Genomic DNA, 27903 nt, shown 5'->3' with positions numbered 1-27903 from the left:
TCAGAATAGCGGCCAACTCCTCACAGATCATTTCTTTATCCTTCTGTTCCTTATCTAACATCTTCATCACTGAGCATTCTTTTAGGGTTATGAGTTTATAGGTAATCATTGAATGTTACGAAATATGTGGCCACTGTCATCCTTGGCCAACATTCCCTGTGCACTTTGATGTCTAAGCACAGAGAGCGTCACAGTAGGTTAACCTTAAATTTGTTTGTGTATATCAAATGAAAAAGGAAGTGTCACACATTTTTGTTCTTTTATGGATGTTTTAATTGTATTTGTACTGAAATAGCCTTAGGGCAAGACTAGGACAACTCCCCCTCCAACTCTAATAAACCCCCCATTTTTCTGACTTAATTGTATTGTGCATATATGTGTGTACAGATATATATATATGTGTGTGTATACATGTAAAATGTGTGTGAGTATACATATGTCCATATATATGTTATATATATACAACAGTTTTTTGGCATGACTTAAATTGCTAGATTGTAATCAGTCTTGGTGCTCCGTGACTAGATTATTTTCCTCGCTGAAACGTGGAATGATGATTATTTTAATAATGCTAAATAAAACCTTCACTGGATTTTGAATAGGTAAATTGGTTTGACCATTGCTCACTATGAAGAAAGTATTTTCTCTGGGCCTCAGGGCCTTGTACTGATGGCTGCTTTCCAAATTTTTGATAGAACTAGAATAACCTGTCACTATGGCTACCAGAATTTAAATTTACTGTTATTAGAGGGAAGCTTACGAATTCCCAAGCCACTCTGAAGTTGAATCCATGAACTAAATCCGTAACTGCTCCCATAGGAGCTGGGGAAGAAGCCCTGCAGATTTCAGTGTTATTCTCCCATGTCAGGTTAGTGGATTGGATAACTTGACAGTCATTTTTTTCTTTAAAAAAGAAAATGATTTAATATGTAGAGCAATGCTGATCTTTTTGTTTTCCTTTATAGTATAATTTCTCTCTAAGCTATTGTCTAGAGTGCTGCTGGAATTCTTTATACAAGGCAGATAATGTGTTTCTTCTGTGTAAGAGCTCACCATGGACCTCTAAGGGCCTGAAAGTGCCAGTCTGGCTGCCTAACCTGGCCTTTAAGGTCTCCGATCTGGCCCTGGGTGTGCCCCTGCAGTTCCTTTGGCCCGTCACCCTTGTGGACCTCTTGAACACTAGTCATATGGAACTATTATTGATGGCTGCTGGCTGCACCATCAGGTCACACTGCCGTGTCCTTGCCTATTCTGATATGGGTCTCCAGGACCACCTGGTTCCCTCTGTCTACCTTTCAGTTCTGGGAAGTTTGTTTTTCCACACTAGTCTGGCAATTCTGCCAGGATGGCCTGTGTCTTACTTACATCTGTCTTTCAGGTCAAGCACAGCGCACTCAATAATGTTTAAAATCAAAGATGAAGGTCACTCACTCATTCTCTTTAGTTAAGAGATTAGAACATTGGAGAGAATCTTGCCCAGTAAGATTTTTTTCTAGATAAATTATTTGTAGAGAGAGATTAGAAACCTTTGACTACATTTTGTGTTTTTATGAGTACCAAATGTACTTGAGTTCCAGATACTAGTTTAGGAGCTATAAATGTGTTAGTTAGCTTTATTATCATAACAACTAGTTGGGGTAGATTTTTATATACATTTTAAAGGAATTGAGTAAAGAGATTCCGAAAAGGTAGGGGGAGTTTGCACAAGCCCCCAGATAGTAAATAGAAAATTACGTGTTTTTAAAGGCCACATGACACCCGAAACTAGATTATATAGACTGTATTATAGTTTAGAGAAATGATCCATTTTGATTTTTAAAGGTTTTACTATGTAGTCATATTACCTTCCCCCATTGTTCTGTTTAAATGTTATGTCTATTTGTGGACAATCTGTAATAGAGCAATAATGATATCTAAGTCCATTTTTCTCAGAATGATGCCAGTCTTCAAAATAAAAATATTTGTACTGTTTTTATAACATGCGTCTGAATCTTTTCTTAGAATAACAATAGATGACCATTACAATCTCATTTTTATGGAATATTTTCCTGCATCTGAGCAGTTCAAAGTGTTAGGCAATGCAGTTGACCATAGACTCTAGCTCCTTACCTGTAAAACTACTGTACTTCAGGTAAGTTCTCCTGTTCTTTATTTGCCGCATATTTTCAATTTACAATTAAGGAAAATGATGAAAACATCTCGAATATTTTTTACACCCCCAAGTATTAAATGCAAAAATGTGTGTATTTTGTAATGAGGAGTGTGAACTGTAGGACATAAATCAGACTTGAGCTTTAACCACTTCAGTTTCCTTCAGATACTGAGGATAAAGATGGTCCCTGTCTTGCGTGCCGGTTAGGATGAGTGAATGAGTTAATATCTACAAAATGTTTAGGACAAAATCCGTCCAAAAGTAGAAGCTAAATAAATGTTCATTATGATGACTGAGGATTTTTTTCTTTACAACTTTGTTTTTAACATGAAGTGTTTTCAGAAATCGAGTCAATTCACATTTCGTATTTACATTGAATAAATGAGTAGGATAGGGAAGACCATTCTTAGAAAACAAGCTCTGGGGTTACTGTCTCATTCCTTCTCCTCCCCAACATATTTCTACCAATCCTGGCCCCCCTTTTAAGAAGACAAATTAACGAATAAAATAGGCTGTTTGAATCGTACTCTTTTCTACCCCTCTCTTCCTTGGATTCACTGCTGGCAGATGCTAGTTTTTACAGTCAATATTAATAGAGTGGTGGCAGCCCCTTTTTCATTCTAGTAGGTACTTTGCAACTATTGGTTAAATGAATCGGTGACTGTACAGTAATGTGCCAGGTTTCTGGCTTCTTGACCTTCAGAGAAAGGAACTTACAGAGTTTTCTCATACTTCATATACTGAAACATAAATATTAAAGTAGAAGTCTCTCCCCAAACAAGAAGTCCTTAATATCTATGTTACAACTATGTCATTTGCCTGATAAAGTAGACATAAAGATATTAGAATTTAAATCCCAGCTAACTTTTAAAGTAACTATATGTGTATCTGATACTGCTTTCAAATAATTACCTTAAAATTTCAGAGGCAGCCCAGTGAACAGGCGGTGTGTGTTCTGTAATACGAGCACTGGAGGACATAGCAACCTGCCCGAGACAGTGCCCTGCAGAACCCCGGTCAGGACTGCACCGAGACTGGGATTGCAGTCAAGTTCGAATGCAGTCCCTGGGCAGGATTTCACGCCCCAGCCTTGAACTACATGCAGCAATTACTTTATATCTTTTAATGAGTCATACTTTAGTCATTCTTAGTCAGTGAAGTTGAAAAGACAAGAAATATTGGAGAGATTAATGTAGTGATTTAATGCTAATCATTGTCTTCTCCATTACATACTGAAATACGGAGTAGCAATGGTAGAGAAATACTGAGTAAATATGGCAGTGCATCAGAGCACTTAACCCCTTGGATTTGGGAGAAAAGGTGGAAAGGCTTTTTGGAACTCTGCCCTTGGCTGATATTTAGGAAAACGACTAATTGTCCCTTTTATTTATTTCAAAGTCGAGAGGTCTTTGCAAGTGTAAATATGGATGCTGACAAAGTTTGGTAACACATGGTTAATTTGTGTTCTGAAAACCGGGATAAAGGGGTAGTGTCTCTTTTTTTTTCTGAGATTAATGCCTGCTGTAAATTTTGGCAGCAATAGTTTATTGCAGTAAGATCAGTTCAAACATATTCAGGCTTAGTTTGAATGAAAATTGAGTTTGACTAAAGAAAATTATGTCCTTCTAAATGAAAATGAGCAGATGTACAAAACGAACCTTAAAATTAATCTTGGATTTACCCCTTCCTGCATGCATCATTTCACAGAGATATGGAAAGTGACAAGGTGGGTGGGGGAGGCTGCTGCATATTCAGAGTTTAAAAAAATCACTGCAGACCTATTTGGGGGGCTTCAAAGGAGCAACTATTAAGGAGATGAAATTGCTTTTCTGCTTAGAAATATGCAAAGAAAATATTCCTCTTCTCAAAATCATTTTACCTTTAACTTCTTACTACATCATTTTAAAAACTGTGAGTTCTTTGAATTTAACACAAGTTTTATTTCCCTGCCTGTTGTCTAACTGAATGCTGTCTACTATTTTAATCATGTTAATCTACCACTTAGTGTAAAGCGCTGCTCTGTGCCTGCTGGAGAACAAAAGTGCTTTCTGCTCTTCCTTCTTCAGTGCACTGGCCTTCACATCGGGCATGGTCCCGCAGCAGCTAGGAGTTTTCCTACTAGCTGATCAATACAGTCAGAACCCTTTATTTAGTGAGATCAATGCCATGTAATGAAGTCTGTGTTCCAATTCCCTTCTAAGCATCACTGCTGGTCTAGGAAGGTGTCTTTTTTTTTTTTACTTGCCCCCCCCCTGTTCGAAGCTCAATCAAAGTTATGTTTGAGTTTTTTCATTATTACTTGGGATGGAGCAATGCTTTTGAGCCCTCTTTAAACATGCCCCACAAAACTAACTCGCCGGTACATTCCAAAGTCATGTCTGCTGAAGAGAGAAATCATGTGAGTTAAGAAAGAAAATTGAGTATCAGCAAAATACTGCTGCTTCAGTTAAAATCTATGGCTTAATCACATGAGTGCTGATAAATGGTTTTGAGTAAAGTGTTTTGTTTAGTGAAAATATGCCCACAGGTTCGCATCATGCTTGTGGAAAGTATATGGATTATCGTAGGATCAGAGAGGTGATCTGTCAATTAAGTGTTCTAAATTCATTTATATGCAGCATGAATAAAACAAATTGGAATCTATTGTACTTCCCTTCTGAGTTATACTTCGCTCAGGATTCGCTCTTAGTGAGACTTTAAATTGTTTTCATCTTAACTTAAAAAATATTTATATATTTGGAAGAGTGTTTTAAAGTATTTGGGATATCAGTTTGCTAACATTTTCATCAAGATCGGCAGACCTGAGGCCTGAAACTTGATCTATTATGTAAAGTGCTAAAACTCAATTTGTTACCTCATTGGCTATTGTTAATGTATTTTTATAAGCTTTCATCATGACCTAACAATATCCTAATACTGTTTTAGATGAAAAAGTCTGTCTCAATCAAGGTTATACTATTTACTAGAAATTACTTGTTTTTAAATAACACAGTTAATTGAGGCCCATTGGAGAATTTCTGTTTTCTAGTTTCTATTTTACTTGGTGTCATAACACAATGCTTATATTCTTAGGCAAGGCTGAATTGAAGCACGTGACTTCTAGTGTGTTGAAAGAGTTCAAATTAAGAAAGTTTGAAGAAATCACCTTATAAGGTATTGATTTAAAACAGTTTATTTTCAGTGTTGTATAATGAGAAAATTTAGTACTAACAGTTTTTAGGTAACCATAGTTTACAAGACGGAGGAGTAGAATTCTAGACTCAGAAGGCATTTTGCAGATGGCCGAGGCCCTCTAGGGGGCCCTCCTTTTTCCATGGAGCCATTAATTAAAAATAAAAGCTTAGCTACTTTAATTTATGTTGAGTTTGCTAATAGGGTAAAATGAGATTGTTAGAACAATCGAGGTAATAAGAGTCAGTGTAAAGACGAGTAGGAAACCAAAAAAAATCTGCTTGGAGAAAAAGCATTTTTGAGCACCTGGTGTGTACAAACGCTGTAGTGCAAATGTGCATAGAAGTAGTTTTGTTCTCTGTCAGGTGTTCGTAACATGGAGTTGTGGAGCACAGGTAACATAGTAGAAGTAGTAGGGGCTCCTGGAAGTAGTGATTTTTTTCTGTCTGGTGGAGGTTGGGAAAGGGTTCTGGGAGTCGTGGCATTTGAGCTTGGCATGAACACATCGGAATGAAGCAGATGAACCAACTGGGATTTTCTGCTGGGTGTTTCTCAGGTATACAGTCCCAGGAGTAGAAGGGAGCCCAAGACTTTTAAGATGTAAGTAGACCCCAGACCAGTGTGACTCGGTTGGTTTGGCATCATCCAGCAAAGCAAAGGGTGACTGGTTCAGTTCCCGCTCAGGGCACATTCCTTAGTTATGGATTTGGTCCCTGGTGGGGTCGTATACCAGAGGCAGCTGATGGATATTTCTCTCTCACATTGGTTTCTCTCCCTATCTTTCTCCCTCCCTTCTGAAAATAAATAAAATCTTTCATAAAAGATAAGATTTTTGTGACTGTAAGTAACTAGAAGATCGCCGGTACCATTAACTGAAATAAGCCCCAGACCAAATTTCAAGAGTGGGAGGGAAGACATCCTCCTCTCCTAAAACCTTAGCTCTTGCTTTGCTGAGTGAAGCGTGTACAGTTCCTGCACACCCTCAGCTGCACGCTTTTGCACGTCACTCTGACCCTTCTCCCTCCTCCTTCCCACTCTGCCCAGCTAACTTGGCTGCTCGTGATTTTTTTACAGAACCCGGGCCAAGCGTACAGCTGTGTGCACAGCCACTGGGATACGTGCTCTCCTGTCCCCAGTTAAACCTTTGGTGGTTTCGTTAATGAGTGTGGTTTCATTTCGTAGCACTACAGTGACCTTGTTTTTCTCTGTAACTCTAATCCCAGCACACAGTTAATACTCAGTAGATTCCTGTTGGATTAATGAAAGAGGGTAAAGAATGTTGATTGTTGTGAAGATAACCTAGGGGAGGACATTAACCAGCAGTGACTTGGGCCTAGATTTGGGGAAAAGGTTTGGGGCTCTCACGTGTTAGAATTGGTGCTTTGGAGCCAGAATCCAGAGAAGAGGAAAAGTGCTGAGGACTGAACTGTGGGACCCGTGACGTGGAGCCGAAGGAGGTCAGAGGGGAAATCGGTACAACATAAGCTACAGACAGAGAAACCCCCAGAGTGAAGGAGTGACCAAGGAGCTAAAATACTGCAGGGAGGCCAAGAAAAATGAGACATAATGAAAAGGTTGCATTCAGTGAATGGGCAGTCTCTGGGGCCCCTGAGACTAGTTTAAATAGAGTGGTTAAGATGAAAATATGTGTTTCTTTAAGAAAACATTCACATGTTTTCACATGTCATTTGTAATGATGTGCTGGACAATTTAGTTTATTTAGGTGTTTTCTATTGACCTTTTACCCCGCAGTAACCAGAAGGCTAAGGATTTCTTGTGGGCGTTTTTAGTTGATTTAAAGCTGGTCATTGGGTGAAACACATTCTAAGTACCGGATACTTATGTGAAAGTGCACAGAATAACATTAGTGTTTCCCCATGGTTTCATGGGTTTCTCTATTTGTCCTTGACTCATAATGAGCCTAATAGCTGTAAGTTGTCACAGTGCCTATGGTTACAGCCACATTCCATGAGAAAAAGTTAACACCTGTGGCCAAAGGGGCTTTTTCTTGAGAAGGGCTGAAACCTTTCCCAAACAATTGAATTTTCTAATCAGGAAATTATCAAGGGGAAATAAAAAGGTTATCAAAGGAAATAAAAATGATAAGACATCTTCTTGATTGAGTGATGTCTGTCTGGGATGTCCTATAAATGTTACGTCTGAGTATTTCTTTACTTACTGTTCTTTTGTTCTTAGGTTTGCAATTTAGGACGGGATAGATGGTGCGATGAAGTTCCATAGGTTTTCTGTCTGAGTTGGGCATAAATCATGCCTTCCTTTTATATCTAGTTCTTTTATATTACGGCTCATTTGTCTTCTTTATTATGGTCCTGTTTGTTTTCTACATACACACAGGCTGTCTAGCCGTGTACTGTTGGGTGAAATATCAATTTTGGTCATAAACAGGCATATATTTGTTTTATATTTAGAAATATGTAACAGCCAGACTTTTGAAGAAAACTAAGTGATATATACAACTTATCACAATCTGTTTCTTTTCTATTATTGAATATTCTGTAATTGCTTTGTTCAAGTTCTCAACTAGTCATGTTTTAAAGCATCCAGTCCAGGAACCTGCATCCGGGAGAGGGCATTTAAGAAATACGTTGGACCTATCCCTGTGATATGCCATCTCAAAATGACTGGGCCCCACACATACACATTCTGCAGACTGTTGTGTGTCTGTCTGTTGTTCCTCATTGTGTATGTGAGAGAGTGATATAATTTAGCCCAAGTACGTATGGATAATTAAAAAGTCCATTTGGTTTATGAATTAGGTAATATGCAAATTCAATGCTGTGAAACAGGAACTAGAAATAACAATAACATAAGAAATGAGTTTATTGCTCTCACAGGTAACCATTTAGAAGTCGGCATTCAGGGGAAGGTAGGATGGCTTTGCTCCATGAGGTCATTCAAAGGTTTAGGCTCCTTCTTGGTTATCGTTTTGCCTTCCTAGACCATTGTCTTCATTTGCAGTCAAGATGGCTAACCGTCAAGTCTGCAGCCTAAGCAACAGAAAGGCAGAGATGTACCTGCATTTTATTTATTATTATTTTTTTATTTTTTAGTGTTGTTCAGTTACAGTTGTCCCCATTTTCCCCCGTTGCTCTCCCCTGCCTGTCCAGCCCCTGCTCCCAGAGACAGTCACCCCCCCATGACCTGGAAGTTGCACATACACCCTGGCATCCCATTGGCCAGAGGTTTCTTTTGAGGCCCAGCAACCTGCAGAAAGGCAGGGAAGTGACTCTTTATTTTGAGCTGCACTGGACCCAGCTAAAAATTCTCTTACTTTGAAAGAAGGTGAGAATGAATATTGAGTTATAGTTTCTGTCCTAGGGCACAATATACTTAGTGTATCTAAATTGCAAAAATCCCATTTAATGTATTTGCATTATTGTAGATCATTTATTGAATGTCCATGCAATATTGCTCAATATTAAGTCATCATCAAATGCTTTATAAATTATTCATACCTCCTTCAGTTGGAAAACTTGATGATCTCAAATCCCAGAACTTTAATCTCTGAGGAATTTGGTTGTGTAGTAGACGGCATTTAATTACTGATGGAAATCCATTTGTTTCTTAGCAGGTTGGGGTGGTCAGTATCTGATTACTTCTTGAATATTCTGTTTATTCATTCATTTCAACTACTTATTAAGCTTTCTTAAGTGGAGGTCCTGTTCCAGGCAGTGCGTGAGATATGAAATGCACTGGACACAGACTCTGGCGTTAAGCTTTCTTTTTATGGTTGTGCGTACCTCCCTGTGAAAAGCCGGCCTTGATGATAGTGGTTTTATTTTGTGAAAAGCACCAGAGAAATTGCCCAAAAGTCTCTTCCTCTCATTTACTCAGTCTGCTCTGCATTATGTTCCCTGGTTGCTAATGTGAGAAAATTTTCTCAAAGGTTCGAATTCTTTATTTTCCTGGGATTATTTGTTGGCATTGAATTTTCTCATGGGTGAGGAAGTTACCCCCATTGTTGTCAGTTAGTCATGTCAAGGAATGAGGGGGAAAACTATGTTTATGTAATTAATGGTTTTTTCAAGATTTGGAAGGTTCTTTTTTTAACGTAACAAAATATACTTTTAGCTAATAATTTAGCTAGGTAGTAACTTTTAACTAGTAATTGAAGAATTAATCCTTTCTTAAGTGATTGAGATTTAAGTTTGCTGTTTAATCAGACTCTAACTTCTGGACTTTGTAGAATGAACGATCTTAAGAAATAAAAGGCCAGTTTTAATACAAAGTAATGGAATACATCAATAACCATTAAGGTATACAGGCTAAGCCTCCCTTAGGTGCACTGTTTGGGTTTTATTCTTAAAATGCCAAACACAGCAAAACCTGGTATGACCTTCACATTGCTCCCAACCTAAAGTCACACACACACACACACAGAGCACACACACACAAAGCACTCATCCAACCTTAAATGTACTGCACTATAAAACAGCAAAGAACACTGGCTCATCTAGTTTTTTCTTTGTTTTGTGCATTTTCTTTAATGGGATCTTTGGAACTTGTTCTTTTAACAGTCTTCTTTTGAAATAGGTTGATTGTTTTTTATTACATCGAAAGAGTGAAGACCAATGTTGCTGTTACTAAATGTCGTACATACAACAGAAGATGGAGCACCTTGCTTGGCTGTAAAAACATTGGTGGCACAGTCAGCATTTGTTCCTAACTCGTTTTTATTGCATGTCTGGCCTTTCATGTCGTACTCTTCTTTCAACCTTGGTCTGCTCTCTGTTTAACATAGATATATGTGAATATTGATTATCATGCAGACACCTCTTGAATGATAGAATTGTATCACTGAGGGAAAGAAGCAGGACTCAGTGGAGAAAGACAGGAAAGGAAGAAGTCTCTGTTCCCCTACACTTGGCAGGAGGACAGATAAAATTTAAATAAAGATGGAGATAAAGCATCACTATTCTTTGCTCTTTAAAAAAAATTAAGTCAAAGGGCTTAGGTTAGGGTACACGAAAAAGCTCTTAAAATTTTTCTCAGGATTGTGCTATTATTTAGGTGACAGGCAGCCTAACCTATTATAGGAAGAACAATAGTCCGAGAGTCAGGAAACTTGGGTTTCAGGGTCAGCTCACCTACGGACTGCAGTGTCGGCTTTCTACGCGTGTCCTCTCACTGTGACCGTTTCTTATTTGTAAAATGCAGGGCTTGCACTATGTGGTTTACTGAGATTCCCCTCAGGTCTGTGATTATCCTTTTACTGGTCACTTTTATCTTAAAAATAGCACAGCATAAAACAAAGGGTCAGTATGTTGAAAGCCACATTCTATAGCAGCAGGATGTGTGCACATGTGTGTGTAACTAATCTTACCTTAAGGCTACAGCCCCTTCTTGGTAGTTGAAACTCTTCATGAACAAGATGTATGATGTAGAGAGATGTTAGGCTCTGGGCCCTGGGTTACACAGCATGAAGCCTCTTTCTTTTGCATTCTAGGAGCACTGACATGTAATCTCCGTGAACTGGCTCACAAGTGAAGTGGTTGGTGTGGCCAGCGCTACAGTAGCGTGTTCTCTATGGGTGAGGGGCCAGGTGGCCAGCCTAGGTGGCAGTTCCCTAACCTGCTGGTTGTCAGTATTTGTCCCAGTTGTATATTTTTCCTCCAGCCATATTCCCCTTGGATCACGTGTCTGACCATATAGATTTAGTTCACTTAATTCAAGGTCGGTATTTCCAGTCTCACTTAACCTTATTTAGTCACTTTGGTTTTTACAATTAGGTGAATGGATTTCCTTGGAGTGTCATTGCTTCCCTTTTGGTAGTAGCAATCAATATTGATTTGATGGGGATATTAAATAACAGTATGAGAAAAATGATAAGATAAACAAGCCACTTTGCAAACTTTGAAATTTAGAAGATTTCTTTCAAACATATTGTAATTTAGAAGGGAGAGAGGATATAAACACGATTGTGGGCGCCGTTGTGGGAGATGAAGCTGATTAATGAACCCTCCTCCACCTACAAAATTTGAGTACTCTAGTTTTTAAAAAGATAGAATACTGATCCTTTCCACTTCATCCCTAAGATAGGTTCTTCTTACTAACAGTTATTTCTTTCAGCTATGCTCTGTTAACTCTTTCAGGTAACTCAGTTACCTTTGGTAAGACATGGTTTGGTTCATGGAGTCAGGAGGTCATACTCTGAATCATTCAGACCATGAGTGTCTGCTGGGTTATTGATTGTGTGCTCGGATCAAAGACAAACAGAGACATAGTGGAAAACTGTTAGTAAATAGGAGGCTAGTTTGGGAAATTGTGAAGCATATAGCCTTTGTTATTGATTGGTTTTATATGAAAAGCTTCAAGGTCAGTAACCTCTGGTACCTATTCCTTTGATTGTCTGGCCCTTTGGGAATTAATTCTTTTCTAAAATAGGCGCATGCCTGGTCATTCATTCTATGAAATAGATATTTTCTTGAGAAACTTTTCTTTGTACTAAGTTCAATCCATGTAGTGAGACCCAAAATGGTTCATCAAAGGGGTATTTAAAATAACACATAGAGTTTGAGCAGAAAATAAGTTAGAGTGGTTAGTAACATTTAAAACATTATGCAAATATACCATGAATTATCACCTTCATCCTTATAGATACTTATGTTTCAAAGTTATCTAGTTCAGATTTTTTTTTAATTTTAAAGCCTATCTTTATCACCCTGTGGTCACTTCCTAACAAATCATCCTTTTCAGCCAGCAAATCTAGGTCATTTGGATTAAAAAATAAGTGCAATTTCAAAGAGTTTGTCTAGTAAAGACTTTAACTCAGGTTTCTCTACCTTGGCGCCGTGGACATTCTAGACCAGGCAGTTCTTTGATGTGTGGGTGTTAAATGGTGTTTAGCAGCATCCACTCCATACCACTAGATGCCCCAGTTCTGACAACCAAAAATGTCGCCAAAGATTGCCAGAATCACCCACAGTGGAGAACCACTGCATTAAAGAAACAATTATTATCACCATTTAACACCAAAAGTGTCGCAATAAAGGACAAGTCTTCTTGGGGAAGGATATAGTGTGAGAAACAAACTGACCTAACAGAATTTCAATATTCTCATTTTTTGAGATTGAGTTTACTTGTTTTCTTGATGTGTTTGACGAATCTACATCAGAACATAGAAGGCGAAGTGGAGTTCAGATATCTCACGTGTTCTGTCACTTACAGTCATTGTAGAAATTCTAATTCACGTAGGCCTATGGAGATATTCTAAGCAGACTGGATAAACTGGCCAGGTGAAGTGGTGGTTTTGGCGTGGTTCCAAAGTGGCCCACAGATTGATCATCGAGATGTCGCAGTCAGGGCCTCTGACATCAGGAAGTTTCCTGAGAAAGATACCAAGGGACCAGTAGGAAGCTTGGTCACCAGCCAGGAGGAAACCCTGGCCTGTGTTGGAGAATCCAAAGGACTGACTAATTTGGTTCCCCCTCCGGGTCACTGATAGGTGCTGAGCATAAGCCCCAGAGGAGCGCGATGCATGATGATTCATGCTGGAGACATTGCTGCGCCTTCTAGTTCGGCGGGTCTGAAGAATAGGGCAGAAATGATGACTCTTGCTTCTCTCCCACAGGCACTTCTAGTGGAAGTGATCGCGGGGGCACATTGTGGGTGGGGGATCTAGGTTATGAGTGACCTCAATAAAATAATTCAGCTATAACTGCTGCCCAGGGGCCAGTTACTCTATGTAACCCCAGTTCTTTCCAGGATATTAAATTGGTTCCCAGGCTTCAAGTAAAGGCTGGAAACTCTTGGCATTCCAACATTATTGACTCAGTGAATTTCAATAGACAAGATGCATCTTCCAAAAGAGAAAGTGTTGTGTTGGCACTTACCCTTTGACGTGACTAGTTAGGAGCCCTATATGTTCTTAGGGTTTGTCATATCCCTTCCGCAGGTGGGGTAGGAAAATAAATGAGAACCACTGGGGGCCTGAACATTTTTGAAATGCAGAAGGGAAACCTTAACACTGTTCATTGTAAGATATTTCTCAAATATTTGTTTTCTGCTATAAAAGAAGTCTGCAATTTAGATGTAGAGTGTTACGTTTATTTTTTTTAAAGATGAGCAAATTGAGCTAAAGATTGCAGCGTCCCTAAGGTAATGACATATAACAAATTCAAGATCTCAAAACTTCCAGGGCCCGTAACTAACCCTCTCATAACATGGTAACTTACAGATTTTACTGGCCCCAAACCTAGCTAATGTCAGCATTGAACTATGTATAGCTTGGTATGTGAATCATGATTAAAAATCCATGTTTGACGGCTACATGCCATTGAAGTTAAAGAAGAACACAGTTTAAATGGATATAAAGCCTATTTTATTGCCAATCAGTTGTCAGTTAAGAAATAAATTCAGATAAAAACTTAAGTGATCTAGTTATGAAAAATGCAATCCCTTGTTTTATTTTCTTATTGCATACGTGTTTCTGTACTGGCTGTATGCTGTAGAATCTGTGGGAGTAGTTTGTCGTGTGTGCATGGAGGCCTGCGGCATTCGGACACGTTTTAGGATCTGGTTCTCTTGTTCTACCCAACATCTTAATTGTTGGACTGGGGATGATGCTACTAAAAGCTATGAAATCAGACTTCTTTCCAAAGTACTGCTCTTGTTTTACATAATCTTTTTCCCTTTAAAGATACTGTCAATTTCCCCTTAGTTTTTTTTTAAAGGAAAGGGCATATTTTAATTATGCCTTCTTGGGGTTTGTGTAAATCACTCCTCGGTCTTTTATGAGGACTAACTTTATATATACCAGGAGTCATCATTAAAAAGTTGAAGGAATATATTGCGTATTCCCTGTTCTTTTTCAGACTAATTCTGTAGTATTTTTATAAATCCTGCTCATCCAGGATTCTGAGGAAGAAGAGCCATATAAATGCCTGCAGTAGAAATGTTTCTGTCCCCATAGCTGTGAAGTTTTATGTGCTGTGTACATTTAAATCATCACCTGCTGCTTGTGCCTCATCTCTATCTCGCCTTCCCTCCTCAGGCAGCGGAGAATATTTGTGCCACATCTTTGGTGAGCATGTGCCCTCTTATTTATCTTTGTTTTCCTTTTATTTTGGCTTTTCACAATATTTTGACAATTCTACATTTGAGACAATTCAAACTGTGCGTGTATTTAAATGTTCTGTTCAGTATGGTAGCCAATAGCCACAGGTGGCTCTCAAGCCTTTGTAATGTGGCTAAATTTGGAAGACTGAGTATAAAAAAAAAAGAAGGTAAAACATGTCCTTTAAATATATTGCTCATATATTGAAATGATAATATTTTGGATATGTCAGGTTAAACAAATTTTACCATTAAAAATTAATTTCACTTATTTCTTTTTTACCCTTTAAAAAAAACTGGCTACCAGGAAGCTTAAAATTACACATGGAGCTCATGTCGGATTTCCATTGGTCAGTACTGCTAGAGAATCTATATAATTTGTTGGCAACCCAGCACTCAGATTCTGTATTTTATTCAAGGCCTGATATAGATTATGTCGAAATAATATTTACTGTCTTCGTATTCTGTGAATAATACTTCCCTCTTTTTAACCCAGTCTTCTAGTATTCTTAACTTTTAGCAAAAGTGATGAATGTATTAACATTTTTTTCATTCTATGAGTTTAGCATCCTTGATTTTTCTTTCCTGTGTTGTTTCTCTGCATTGGCTTTTCATCCTTAAGAGAATTAGTGGGTCCTCTGTGTTTTGAACTCTATGTTTATTGCTGGCACCATTGCAGAGGTCCCCATGTGCCCCTCCTTTGCTTACCCCCACCCAGTCTTCCACCCCCATCACTCTCTTAATGGCTCTGTGGTGTTTGCTCACCAGTCTGCGAGATAAGGGTCTCAGAATGTGGGCTTTGATCTGCATGTTTGAAAATCTGCTACTTTGAACGTGGGTAGTGATCTCCAGGAAGTTTTTTTTTCTTTTAAAATAAATCTTGAGTTCCCAATTGGAGGACATTATACGAGGCCCCATGCTCTTCTTTAGGGAAGTAAAGGTTATTGGATATTAAAGATGACCAAAGGAGCACCAAGATGTAGTCTTCAGAAACTTACTTATTTTTCGTATCTGGCCTGTTAATTCCTTTTAAAAGTGTTTGGAGCTGTAGTGAAGTTTTAAATGAACTTCACAGACTTGTGCTGAATCCATCACCTCCCTGCCTCCTTCAGAGGAATTCGAGTGGCCTTTTCATTGGCCCTTTGGTGTCCTCTCTGCCGAGAGTCGCATGGACATTTTTCTGCTCCTTAAGACCAGGGCGTGGAATTCTGCAGGCCAGACATCACTAACCCATTTGAGGACAATGAGTACAGAAAGTCAGAAGGTTTTATTTTGGTTCATTGGAGTGTCTGTGACCGGGGAGCTGAAATATGAAATAAACCAGCTCTGGAGACATCGAGGAAGAGATTAGACTAGTGTTCGGGTAGTGACACAGACGTGATTCATGCTGTATCTGCTGATGCCGAAACTTTCCAAATACTTGCAGTGCACTGATAGTGCGTTCCTTTAATGCTAAATATAGCTACCACTTCACAGCTAATCGGCAGGCTTATGGTCTGTTACCCTCAAGTGCTAAGGTCAACCTGTCCTTCTTTGTTTGTAGATATAAAAATATGTATGTGTGGTAGAAGTTGGGAAATAAAATACATGAAGTTAAGTGTGTACCTGTAAAACTTGGTTAGCTTAAATGTTGAAACTAATCATCGTAAAAGCATTTGAGCTAGTTACACTTTATTATTTTCTTTTGGTAAAGAGTCACAGAACTTAGATCTGAAAAAAAGAAAACCTTTAGAGATCATCTGTCTCAAATTCTTTGTCTTTCCATGTTGCGGATTAGTAAACTAGGCTTAAAGAAAGTAAACACCCTTTTTTTAGTCTCCATGACTAATGGAGAGCATAGGAAGTTAAATCACAGTTTGCACCTCTGACATTTACGATTAGTTTTCTCTCTGCCTGCATTTGACTTTTCTCACTCAGAAAGTTTCAGGCAGATTGAGACATCTGAGAATTCAGTTTTTAATTTCAAAGACACACTACTTGCCTCTGTGACCTGGGATACTTCATTTATAAAATGATAGGTCTTGATTAGATAATTCCTAAGATTCTTTGGCTGGCACAAATTATAACACAGAATTATTTCTTTTTTTCCTTTAAATGTGGATGGTGTTATTAGCTCAAATACATATTTTTCAACCTTTTAAAAAGCCACTTCTATTTCAAGTTTACAGTAAGTAACATTCAGAATCCACATGAAACCAAGGAGAAAAGAAGGATTGTGAGATTTCATTGCTGGGGCAAGGGCAAGGGGCACGTGTGTACCTGCGGTGCCACTCACCAGCTCAGCTGTGTCTCCATCTAGGTCAGCAGGCGGGCTCCAGGAGGAAGGGTGAGGCCCAGGCCCAGCTGTGAGGCTTTGAGATTTGATAATAGAAGTCCTGCTCTATTGTTCCTTCCCTGGCAGTATTTGTCTCGTCTGTTTCCAAGGCCTGTAAGTAGGCCAGGTGAGCCACTGAAGGTTAGCCTTGGGGCTTGATAGGAAAGTTGATAAGAGCTACCTTCCCCTTAGAACAGTAGGCAAGAAGGGACTTGGGACTTGCACTGTCAGATCAGCGTGTGCTGCCCTTACCATTCTCTTCAATTTCTCTGCCATGCTGAACCAGTTCAGCTTGATGTGGAGAGCCAACTATACATGCTCTTGAGGAGCTAGAGGTAGACTGAGGCTGCTTTTCTGCTGTCCAAAGAAGGATAGTGATGAACCCAACATAAATGCATGACATAAGTGCAAAAGTGAATCTCATTTACTGCAGCAGAATTCAGAAAAGAAGGATGCACGTGCTATGTAATGGACCATGTAGACGGGCTTGGTGAAGAGAAGCCACGTTTTGGAGAAGCATGATTTAGGTTCCATAAGCCAGCCTTGTGCTGTTCACTTGGCTAAGACTGGCCACCTCTCTCTTGCCTTATATCAACTATAGCTTACAGAAGCCTTTTTAGCCCTACGTTGATAGCATGTGTAGTTAGCCCTCAGTGTCTCTGGGTTCCACATCTGTGGAATTAACTAACCATGGATGGAAATATTTTTTAAACGTCATCTTATTGCTGCCGATGTGTGCTATGTATAGGGTAGTTGTCTGTACTGAACATGCACAGACCTTCTTGTCATTTCATAAACAATGCAGGTAACAACTACTTCCATAACACTCTGTATTAGATATTATAGATAATCTGGAGATGGTTTAAAGTATACAGGAGGATGTGCATAGATTGTATGCAAATACCACACCGTGTTATATACAGGACTTTTGTATCTTTGCTTTTGGTGTCTGCCAGGGCCCATGAACCAATCTCCCATGGATACTGAGGGACAACCATATGTTATTCATTCTCCTTCTGTAGCTCCTACTATTGCTTAGGTAGATCAGTGAACTAACTTGCAGAGCAGATGCAAATGCACTGGGGAACCAAGGCAAAAATCTTTCTTCAAGAAATAATTGATGCAGTGAAAGAATGTGGCCGATAGTCTTAACAGGGAAATGCCGGTTGTTAGTCCTTGGCTGACACTGAAACCAAGCAGAATTAACCTAAGGACACTGTTACCCAGTGGAGATAACAGCAGAGGCCCCTGTGTGTAATTAGTGCAGTTTGAGTATGTTCTTATTTTGTGTGTTAACTCGGGCAACATCAAGTTCACGGTCCAGAAAGGAAATAAACTCCTAAGTGTAGCAAGTTCATTGCCTTTTGCCTCATCTCAAGAAGGGACACCATACAGCCCTGTGTTTGTATACTCTTGCCATGACAATTCCTTCTGTCAAAAATGATTCTGTCCAGAAGTTTGGTGTATAAATTCTTGGCCCATCATTCAAAAAGGAAGGAGATAGAGTTTGTTAACTAGCATTTTTGAAAATACTATTTGGCATGTGAAAGAGGAATTAACAACCCCCTGTAAGTGCTGACACTGTTTGTGTACTTTTAATGATAATAAGAACACATAATTTTATAAACTGTAAAAGCTTTCTTCCTGATCTGATTATCTCACCATGGAAGATTATTTTTCAGAGTGACATTGCAAAGTAGTAGAGACAAGTGACAAAGTGATGTTGACACCAGCTATTTGTGAAATCACCTGGAAGCTAAGATTCGGTTCTGTCTTGAGTGTTGTTGGATTTACAATAAGAAATCCTTCCCTAGTTTTCAAGAAAAATTGTCCAAAATGTCTTGTTTAGATGGTCATTCCATATCTCCCCCCTCATTTTGTTTTGTTTATTATCACAATGCTTAGAAGGAGACATAGCCGAAGGGCTCTCTTCCTTTCCCTTAAGCTCCGTGAACCTCTCTCCTGAAGCCCTTTGCGGCCCGTGTGGGAGGGGGAGCACTGCCCCTTACTCCTACATGGGAGGAAGTAGAGGAACCCCCCTCTTAGAATCAGGTGGTGCCTCGCTTATTTCCTGGTTAGTTTTTTGTCCATTAGTAACACTTTTTTTCTGCCCCTTAACAGTGTTAAAAATCGAAAGAAAAACACTACTTAAGACCACAGGCCAGTGTACCCAAAATGTGTATTTTTCTGCATAGGAATCTCGTTTCTATGGAAATTTTCCTTAATTTGTATTGGCACTTCAAGGCCAATACAAATTAATTCGTTTCAAAAATGAACTTCCTCTTTTTCTTCTTTTGAGCTCCAAAGTAGGAGTCTGTAGATACAGTGTGTATGCCATTAGCACTCTAATTACTCTCCCATCACATGTGGCCATGGTTCAGATGCCGGTTTAATAAGATTAATCATACCGCTTTTAGTACTGGAGAATTGCGGTCGTGTTGTCAAAGTATGCTTTAATGTTCAGCAAAAACAAAGCCTGTTGACGTGTGAGTGGATGTGGTTCATTATTTTGCATTTCTCAACTGGTCAGGTAAATGGATTTCTACAGGCTCCAAGGGAAAAAAAGGAAAACTTTATTTGTTTAGACATTACTCCAGCATCTAGTTTAAGTTAATAATTTGGGGAAAGCTATTCTCTTCTCATTGTGACCTTGTTTTATTAAAAGTGCCTCTAATCTTTTTGCACAGCAGAGTTCACATCAATAGAACGTGGCTAGTTAAAACCTTCTGATAATTCGTATACCTACTGCAAAATATTACCATAGAATAAACAGGAGCTTGTGCTTTTGTAACTGTGGTTTGTGTATATTCAGCATGTACAAATGCATCCTGAGGACTTAGAATAAACCTGATTTTCTGGAAGTCCTCCTTGGATGGGCGCTGTGTTTGACTGTGAAAGAGACACACATGTTTCTCTGAGCAGCTGCTTGATTAAAAGCTTAGCCCCGGTCTTTCAGGGTGAGGTAGAATTGGCCAGACCTCAAGTGTACGTGATTGCATTTCATCTGTTTGCTATCGCAGCAGATGGATCTGTTTAATTGAATATTTGCAGTTTGTCCTTCATTGTGGACTAGATATACCAATGACTGTGGATTCCATTGACCAGAAAGAGTTAATGATGCTTTTAACTAGATAGTTATGTTTCCCATAGTAGTTTTAAGATTTATGGATCTAATAAGCAAGTGGGAGTTTTCAGCACTATTTCAGATTTTAGAGGTTGTCCCAATAACCTGGTCCAAGGAAAATGAAGCCATTGATCTTCCCAGGGGTTTCCATGCCCTCTCAACACCTATGTGTTAATGGGGTAAGTAAGGGTGGTTTTCACTTTGGAAACCTGCAGACTGTCAAATGGAGGGGGAGAACCGGAAAGGGCACTGCTTCCACTGTCTACCAGGTTTTATTGTGGAAACTGTTCACCAGATAATCGGGTTTAATTTGTAGCAGAGGGGAAGATTTGTATTGTAAACAAGAAAGCTCTTTGAAGATAAGTGGAGCAGTCTCTGTTGCAAGGATGCTGGAGAAGGCCTTGATTTTTTTAATGGCCTGGAGTGGTATGACATTTTTTCTTTTTTTTTCTTTCTTTTTTTCATCCTCTTTTCACGCTTTTGCTAGGCTACAGAGTGTTAGTGAAGCTGGAAGGTGATAATTAGTAGTCTTCACCTGTTTTTTTTTTTCCCAGGCTGGCTAATTAAAATGCAAAAAAACCTGCATTTTTTTTTTACCTCAAAGAGAAACATACTTCTTTTGACAGCTGCCTTTTGGCCTTCTGCAGTCTTTCCTGCCGCTCTGTTTTACTGACCACCTCTTTAAACAATTGGGAAGAACTCATATGCTTATTTGTAACACCTAAGCATTAGAGGAATTGAGTTCTCCTTGTGAATGCATGGTTTGTACCAATATTTTATCAGTATTGTACCATATGTTTGTTAATCCTATTAGCTCATTTAGTCAGTTCTTCTAGTCTTTTGCATTGGGCTTTTTCTTATTTGGTGTTGTGTCATTTGTAAGTCCTTAGGTCTTAGTGCCTGAAAGTTTCCTGGGTTGTGATGCTCACCAGTTTGGGGGCTTCTGTGTTGATATACAGGCCCTCTCTCATTTAGGACTTCCTGTCACACCCACCGTTGACTAATTGTTCAGCATTTCAAACACAGTATCTGTAGGTACTGAGCATGAGGTGTTGTGGACTTAGGTTCCTTTCCTTAGGTGCCTTGCCCCAGATAACCTGTTATTCTTGATTAACTTTGATTTTATAGTCTAAAATGGTGCTAAATTTTTATGAAGCATATTATAACAAATGTACCAAGTGCTACATTCTACTTTTGCCTACTTTTAATTGTCAGACTTGTGGGGTTTTCAAGTTTTACTATTTTCAAGATATTTTATCATCTAAGAAACTATCACAGAATTGGAAACAAATGTTTAGTTTTGTGTGCATGTGCGCACCTGTTTTCTAATCAGTGATTTACTGGGTTGCCTCTTTGTGCATAGTTTTGATTTTTGTGCTTATATCCCAAATAATCTTAACTAAAACACTTTCGTAACTAGATATATTGTAAGTAATACTCTCATGTTACCCATGATATAATTAATACAATTAGAGATGCTAAGTCAAAATTATAAATTATTTTAAGGACTTGAATGTGATTTTTTTAAATGCTGCTATCTCCGATACTTACCATTAATGTAGGAAAATAGCTTTAAAAAGAATAGCTTAAGCCAGAAACAAGAATCCGTGAAATGGCGCAGATGCTCTGAGCCGCAGAAACGGATGAGTACTGGCTCATCCTGTGGACTGCTTCGCTGTTAAGTAGTTACGTGTACGTGATTTTTAAAAAAATCATATCCATACATTTATAACTGTGGATAATTTCTATAGATAGTGTTTCTTCAATCTCAGATGAAGAAGTAAGTGCAAACCACCTGTCTAGGAGGAAAAAATACCCTGGTTAGTTGATGCCCATGAGATACATGTAACAGTTTCTTACCCCACATATGCTAATGGTAACTGACTGCTGGCAGGAAGTAAGATTTTTCAAGAATCTCACACTCGAAATCTCGGAGCGGAAAGCTTGTGACTAAGCCCTGTGAATGAAGTAATATCTTGAGGATACTATTTAAGAGAATGTATTCTACTCAATTTTCATCTCTTAAAAGTTCTGGTTAATGCTTTTAATAAATCTTCAATTCAGGAATCCACATAGTGGAAGGTTTTTTCTTTGTTTTCTTTTCCCCAGTTTAAGACATGTAAGACTTAAGTTAACCAGGAACCCATTTGTATTGAAGGTTTGTTTTAAAACCTCTTTATAAAATATCGTAGGATACTTTTGGTATTTTAACATCATTAATGAATGTGAATATAGTTTTACTTAAAGACTCTGCATTGACCAGGCTGAATAATTTTCTAAATTTGAATTTTCATTTTTCATCAAAGAGTTCTGTGACATGGGCCATGCCCCTAAAGTTAAAGAGAGTAAAAAAAAGGTTTACTGAATAACTGATATAAATTTTTCTGTTGTGAGATAGAACTTTTCTTTAAAGATTGGAGAAAAAAATAATTTAAAACTTTAAATATATCTAATTGATGGGGTCTGTTTGATAAGACGTCACTGTATTTCTTCGAAAAACCTCTTTTGAAAGGAATAGAAGGAATTTGCAAGTATTCCAGAACTCTCTAAATTTCATGCTTAATTACTTCATTCACATTTTTTTTGATTGGCATGTGGTTCCCTATGCTGTGTTCTGAAATATCCAAAATCACAACATCTTGATAAAGTCTGCTCTATTTTTGAATTGTTTTAAATAGTAACTTTAAAATTTGCATTAATTGGAAAGTACCTTGTCATAACATTTGCTTTGTGTCATGAAAGGTTATCTATATTTGGAAGTAACGTTTTGGTAAAAGGAAGATTATGGAATATTTATGAACTTTCTCTCTCACAGATTCGTAGGTTATTAGAACAGGATGGAACTTCAGAGCTTTTCAACCACAGCCTTCTCAGTTTGCAGGCGAAGGAAGCGAGGTCCAGAGAGATTGAATGACTTGCCCAAGGACGCACATCGGATGCCTAGTATAAGAAGGATTGTAACCCTGGACTCCTGGCTCCGGGTCAAGTGTTTTTTTACCATGGAAAATTCTCTCCAACAAATGTAATACAACTTTTCAAAAAATCACAGTGTGAACCGGGAAGGGAGTGAACTTTATTTGAGTATACTTCATTAGGGTGAATTAGTGTTTGCGTATATATGAGTGTAGGTAGTTAACTTTTTTCCTATTGAAGTATGTTTAATTCAATATGCTAACTACAAGAATGAGAGTGATCTTACTCGGATGAGGATAAATTTAGTTATTCTCATGACCCCGTTTTAGGACTATTGCTACTTGATAACATCTTCACAACGTAAGGGAAAGGAATACACTGTATGAAGCCCTTAGCTTAAATTCTTGGATCACTTTATAGTTTTTAAAAGTATGTTTGAAGAAAGTTGAAAATTAACTTTTATCTGTAAATGGCCCTTGATTTCAAGATATCAACAGTTATAATCTCAGCTTTCATGTAACCAAATTCTATGATATGGAACAAATACCTGTGCACTTTCAATTAATTTTGTTTCAGTTCATTTCTTTACCAGCAATTATTTTGGAAACCTTTTAATGAATATGGTAAATATTTTCACATTCACTGTATTTGGTACCAACAGAATAAAAAAAACTACTGATAATATTATTTATAGTCTTCCTTCATTATAAATCAGTTTCAGTAACCAAAATCAATAATACAGCTGATTGGAACTGATTTTTATCTTGGAGAGACAGATGGAATAATCACAGCCACTCGGCATCAAGAAGGTGCTGCAAGAACACCATGCCACTGGCCATAGCTGGTAGAGTTTTCTGGAAAGAGTGTTGTTCCAAGTTTTCCTGGGCCATTGGGATTCTCAGTGTGTAGCCCATTTTCATATGACAGAGCCAAAAAAAATTTTAAAACAGTAAAGGTATCAGTTGGGCTTATGGCAGACTTGTATCCCTTCATTTATTCTTTAAGTGCTATTTTCCTGAGTTCCCCCTGCTGTATGTACCCACTATTAAGTAACTAGTGAAAACAGGGAGCGCTTTCTAGGCAAATCAAGTTTTGATGATTATAATCAGCTCTGGTGTATGTATTATGTATTTCATCTGACTTGAAATTTATGCTGTGATTTTTTTATGATCTTAAGACCAGTTTCAGTTGCAATGTTAAGGATTATTAGGTATTTAACATTGCTCACTATATACTAATAACCTATTTTATACTTTATTTTCCTCCTAATTTCCATTTCAGTTTCTTGGATAAGTAATTTGAGGTCATTACTCCCACCCCTTGCCACCTTGTCCACAAATAAACCAGATAAATAAGGCCTCTAAGTATTAATTAATTCTAAACCACAAGATAAGGTTGAAGATTTTCTATATTTAATTTACATTGAATGTCTAAGTCTTGACTTAAAAAGGCAAAGGAATAATTTGCATATTCATGTAAAACGTAATAATCTACTCTGCAATTGCTCTTCTGCAAGGTTCCACCTACTGTCATTCACTGTAAGATTCTTGACGTGGAAATGGGTCTCTCGTCTTGCACAGGGTCCACAGCCGTGACTGCAGGCCCACGTATATGGGACCGGAGAGCAAGGGTATTGGTCTGTGGTATTATCCTCTGTGTTTCTAGTTAGGACAAGCTAAAAAAAACAAAACAAAACATTTCAGGAAATGATTTTGCAGAGATGGATCAGCATGCCCAGCCTATGCTTGAAGTTTTTCATTTCTTAATTCTTTAGGCATTTTTTCAGTCAGTCAATTCCAAACACTTGGGATTTCAGTTCTCCATTTAATAAAGTAAAACAATAACATCTTATTCCACTAAAATTAAGTCACCATTCTGTGGTTTATGGAAAATATAATGGATTCCCCTAAAGAGAGAGGGGAACCACTAGGTTTTGCTCTGTCTTCTCACTGGAAAACTAAGACACAGGCCAGTTTCATTGCAGAGAGGTTTCAGGTTCACGATAATGGTGAGTTGACTTGTGGGCCTTGGGAAATGGGAATACGCCTTAGCTCGTCACCACGCACATTCATCGCCGGTTCCCCCTTAAGCACTTGGAGAAATAGAAGGGGCACGCGGGTCGAAATGGAAAGAGCAGAGAAAAACTGAAACAGCTGTACAGGTGGCTAATTTTGGCTTCGATAGGGTTTTCATAATGGCTCCAGTAGGAAGTCTTTGTAGCATGAAGTCATTATTCTACTTTCATGTATTTGGAATCCTTCTTAAGCAGTCAGGGAAATGAGAAACCCTTTCATGTTTCAGGTGGACTTTGGTAAACTATTGTATGCTTCATTCTCCACAATTTAGTTTCCTGGATTCCAGAAAAGTTTATTCTTGTAATTCAATCAGTTCTTTCTCTTCTGAAAACTCTGAATCCCAAGAACTGCTATTTCAGGCCAACATAACACTTTACTCACGTTAATACGTGCATAGGTATTAAAATGGGTGAGATTAAATTCCCAAATGTGTTGGGGTGTATTTGTTTATAAATCACAGGTGTGGTCACGGTCAAGTCTCCAGATGGCTTTTGGAGGAATATAAGTTAATAGGGTTCTGTTAAGGAAACGCATACAGGTGCAGATGACTTTGAAAGGCAGGAAAATTTACCACTGCCTTTATCATGGCTTGATGAAAATTAAGGTATGTGTGGTCAGGAGGGCCACATAAATAGCGACAAGGGTCATATGACAAAGCTACGCAAGTCTGGGGTATGTGTGTGGTTTAAAATGGCAAGTATAATATGGTAAGTTCTGGAATACCTTGGGAAAAAGGTTTAGATATAAAATCTTAAGTAGAAAGCCAACTACTAAGGTATTCTAGATACCATGTAACTGGCAAGTGACTTAAACCATTAATATATATGTCTTTGAACAGAACCACATGTAAGACGAGGTAATATATGAGTTGACTAAAGTGTTCTGACCAGAGGCTGTCAGGATCCTCTGTTTCTCTCCTAGGAGCAGTTGTTACATATTTTCACTAACTTGGTGTTTAAAGTGACTTTATGGAACATAACTATCATGAGTAATGGGATTCAACCTTAATTTTTTTTCTTTTTAAAAGATTGAGTTCTATGTGCATTTGTGTATTTCTTTTGGGGGGGGTATTTTTATTTTTTAATCATTTTTAAAAATACATTTTATTGATTAAGCCATTACAGTTGTCTCATTTCCCCCCTTTATTCCTCTCCACCCTGCGCACCCCCTCCGCCACATACCCCCTTTAATTCATGTCCATGTGTCACAAGTGTTTTAGCTTCTGCATTTCCCATACTATTCTTGCCCTCCCCCCTATCTATTTTCTACCTACCATCTATGCTACTTATTCTCTGTACATTCTCTCCCCTTCTCCTCCTCCCACTCCCCTGTTGCTAACCCTCCATGTGATCTCCATTTCAGTGTTTTCGCTCCTGATTTAGTTGTCTACTTAGTTTGCTTTTGTTTTAGGTGTGGTTGTTAATAACTATGAGTTTGCTGTCATTTCACTGTTCATATTTTTTATCTTCTTTTTTCCTAGGTAAGTTTCTTTAACATTTCATATGATAAGGGCTTGGTGATGATGAACTCCTTGAACTTGGCCTTATCTGACAAGCACTTTATCTGCCCTTCCATTCTAAATGAGAGCTTTGCTGGATAGAACAATCTTGGATGTAGGTCCTTGCCTTTCATGACTTGGAATACTTCTTTCCAGCCCTTTCTTGCCTGTAAGGTCTTTTTAATCATTTTATTGTTGTTCGAGTATAGTAGTCTGCACTTACTCCCCACCACTTGTGCATTTCTTCTTAATGTTGTATTATGACCACTTTCCTGTGTCATTAAATATTCCTCAATATCTTTTCAATTATATGTAGCAGTACAATATACAAATGGGCTTTCAAGTCCTTTTGGTCCTGGCTGCATGGCTGGCTCAGTTGGTTGGAGCATCATCTGTACACCAAAAGGTTGCAGGTTTGATCCCCAGTCAGGGCAAGTACAAGAAGCAGCCAATTGATGTTTCTTTCATGTTAATATTCCTCTCTCTCTCCCACTTCCTCTCTCTAAAATCAATTTTTAAAAAAAAGCAAAACAAAAAAAAAAACATATCCTCGGGTGAGGATTAGAAAAAAAAATCCTTACATAGAACACGTACTAGCACCCACCCAGCTTTTTTGCTCCAACATGCAATTCTGCAATAAACATCTTTGTAGTTTTATCTTTATTACATCCACGATTATTTCCTTAGGATAAGTTTTGTGCAAAAGAAGTTTTTGGAACAGGATATGCAAATTGAGACTTGCTGTTTGCAAGATTTCTTTTGTGATCTTTCTGTGTTCTTCTCTGGATAAAAGGGAATTAACAAAAAATGCTGTTTTTATCAAATTTTGAAAACCTGTATAGGAGTATAAGAAAATTACTAGTGATTTGTATCTCTTATTTCTGTGGCCATTTGTAGTAAATTTGTTTTAATGTGTTTAAGTTGCAGGGCAGTGTACTTTAGATATGGAGAGAATTGCAGATTCGATAAGAATGTATTTGCAGAAGCTTCTAGGATAATTTATTTCCAATCCTTCTTTTTTATTTATCAATACAACCTTATCAGGTTGGAGATGATTTGAATATGTTATTGTGAATTTGTTTTTCTTTAAAGAACAAAACTGCATAGCTTTATTTTCTTTGGACTAGTATAACCCATTGGTATAGAGGGGAACCTAAACTGTTCACTTTCATTTCCAGCGCTGCCTCTTTGGTTTTCTTTTTCTAGCTTTGTTTCAAACAGCTAAATCCGGGAAACACCAATTATGCGTCTTTTCTCTGTGGAGGCAGACTCAGAAGTGAAGGGGTACTGTTCCCTTCCATCTAGCAAGTCAGAGCAGGTTCCCTACACAGACCCTGATTAATGCCTCTGGAGAAATGTAGGCAGAATGCATTGGAAATACAGAGGTTGGAGCAAATGCTACTTTCTGCTGTGAGATTCAGCAGCTGAAAGAGGTGGCATGTGTGCTAGACATTGAAAGATGACTTATGCTCATGGGAAAAATTATCTAATGCTCTGAATTTGCATACTTGTACTACATTGGCAAATTTTTAATTTTGCATGTGATCTTTCTTGAGTAGGGAACGTGCCTAGCTTATCATT

At 38.2% G+C, this 27903-nt stretch overlaps 1 protein-coding gene and 1 long non-coding RNA gene across 2 annotated transcripts in view; both read left to right on the top strand.

Annotated features, from left to right (window-relative positions):
• The window catches only part of CDH2 (cadherin 2), a 208059-nt gene that overhangs the window by 46875 nt on the left and 133281 nt on the right, over positions 1–27903 (top strand). The gene's annotated exons all lie outside the window — the stretch shown is intronic.
• On the top strand, positions 488–26919 carry LOC119036170 (uncharacterized). The gene is made up of 2 exons (XR_005079936.2): positions 488–14366; positions 22652–26919. It is a non-coding gene; the product is annotated as an uncharacterized LOC119036170 (long non-coding RNA).

Source organism: Artibeus jamaicensis, unplaced genomic scaffold, assembly GCF_021234435.1.
Source record: "Artibeus jamaicensis isolate MK-2021 breed Jamaican fruit bat unplaced genomic scaffold, CSHL_Jam_final contig_354, whole genome shotgun sequence".
NCBI classification, from domain to species: Eukaryota; Metazoa; Chordata; class Mammalia; order Chiroptera; family Phyllostomidae; genus Artibeus; species Artibeus jamaicensis.
The sequence above is the reverse complement of the archived record's forward strand: the minus strand, read 5'-3'. Positions and strand labels throughout refer to the sequence as shown.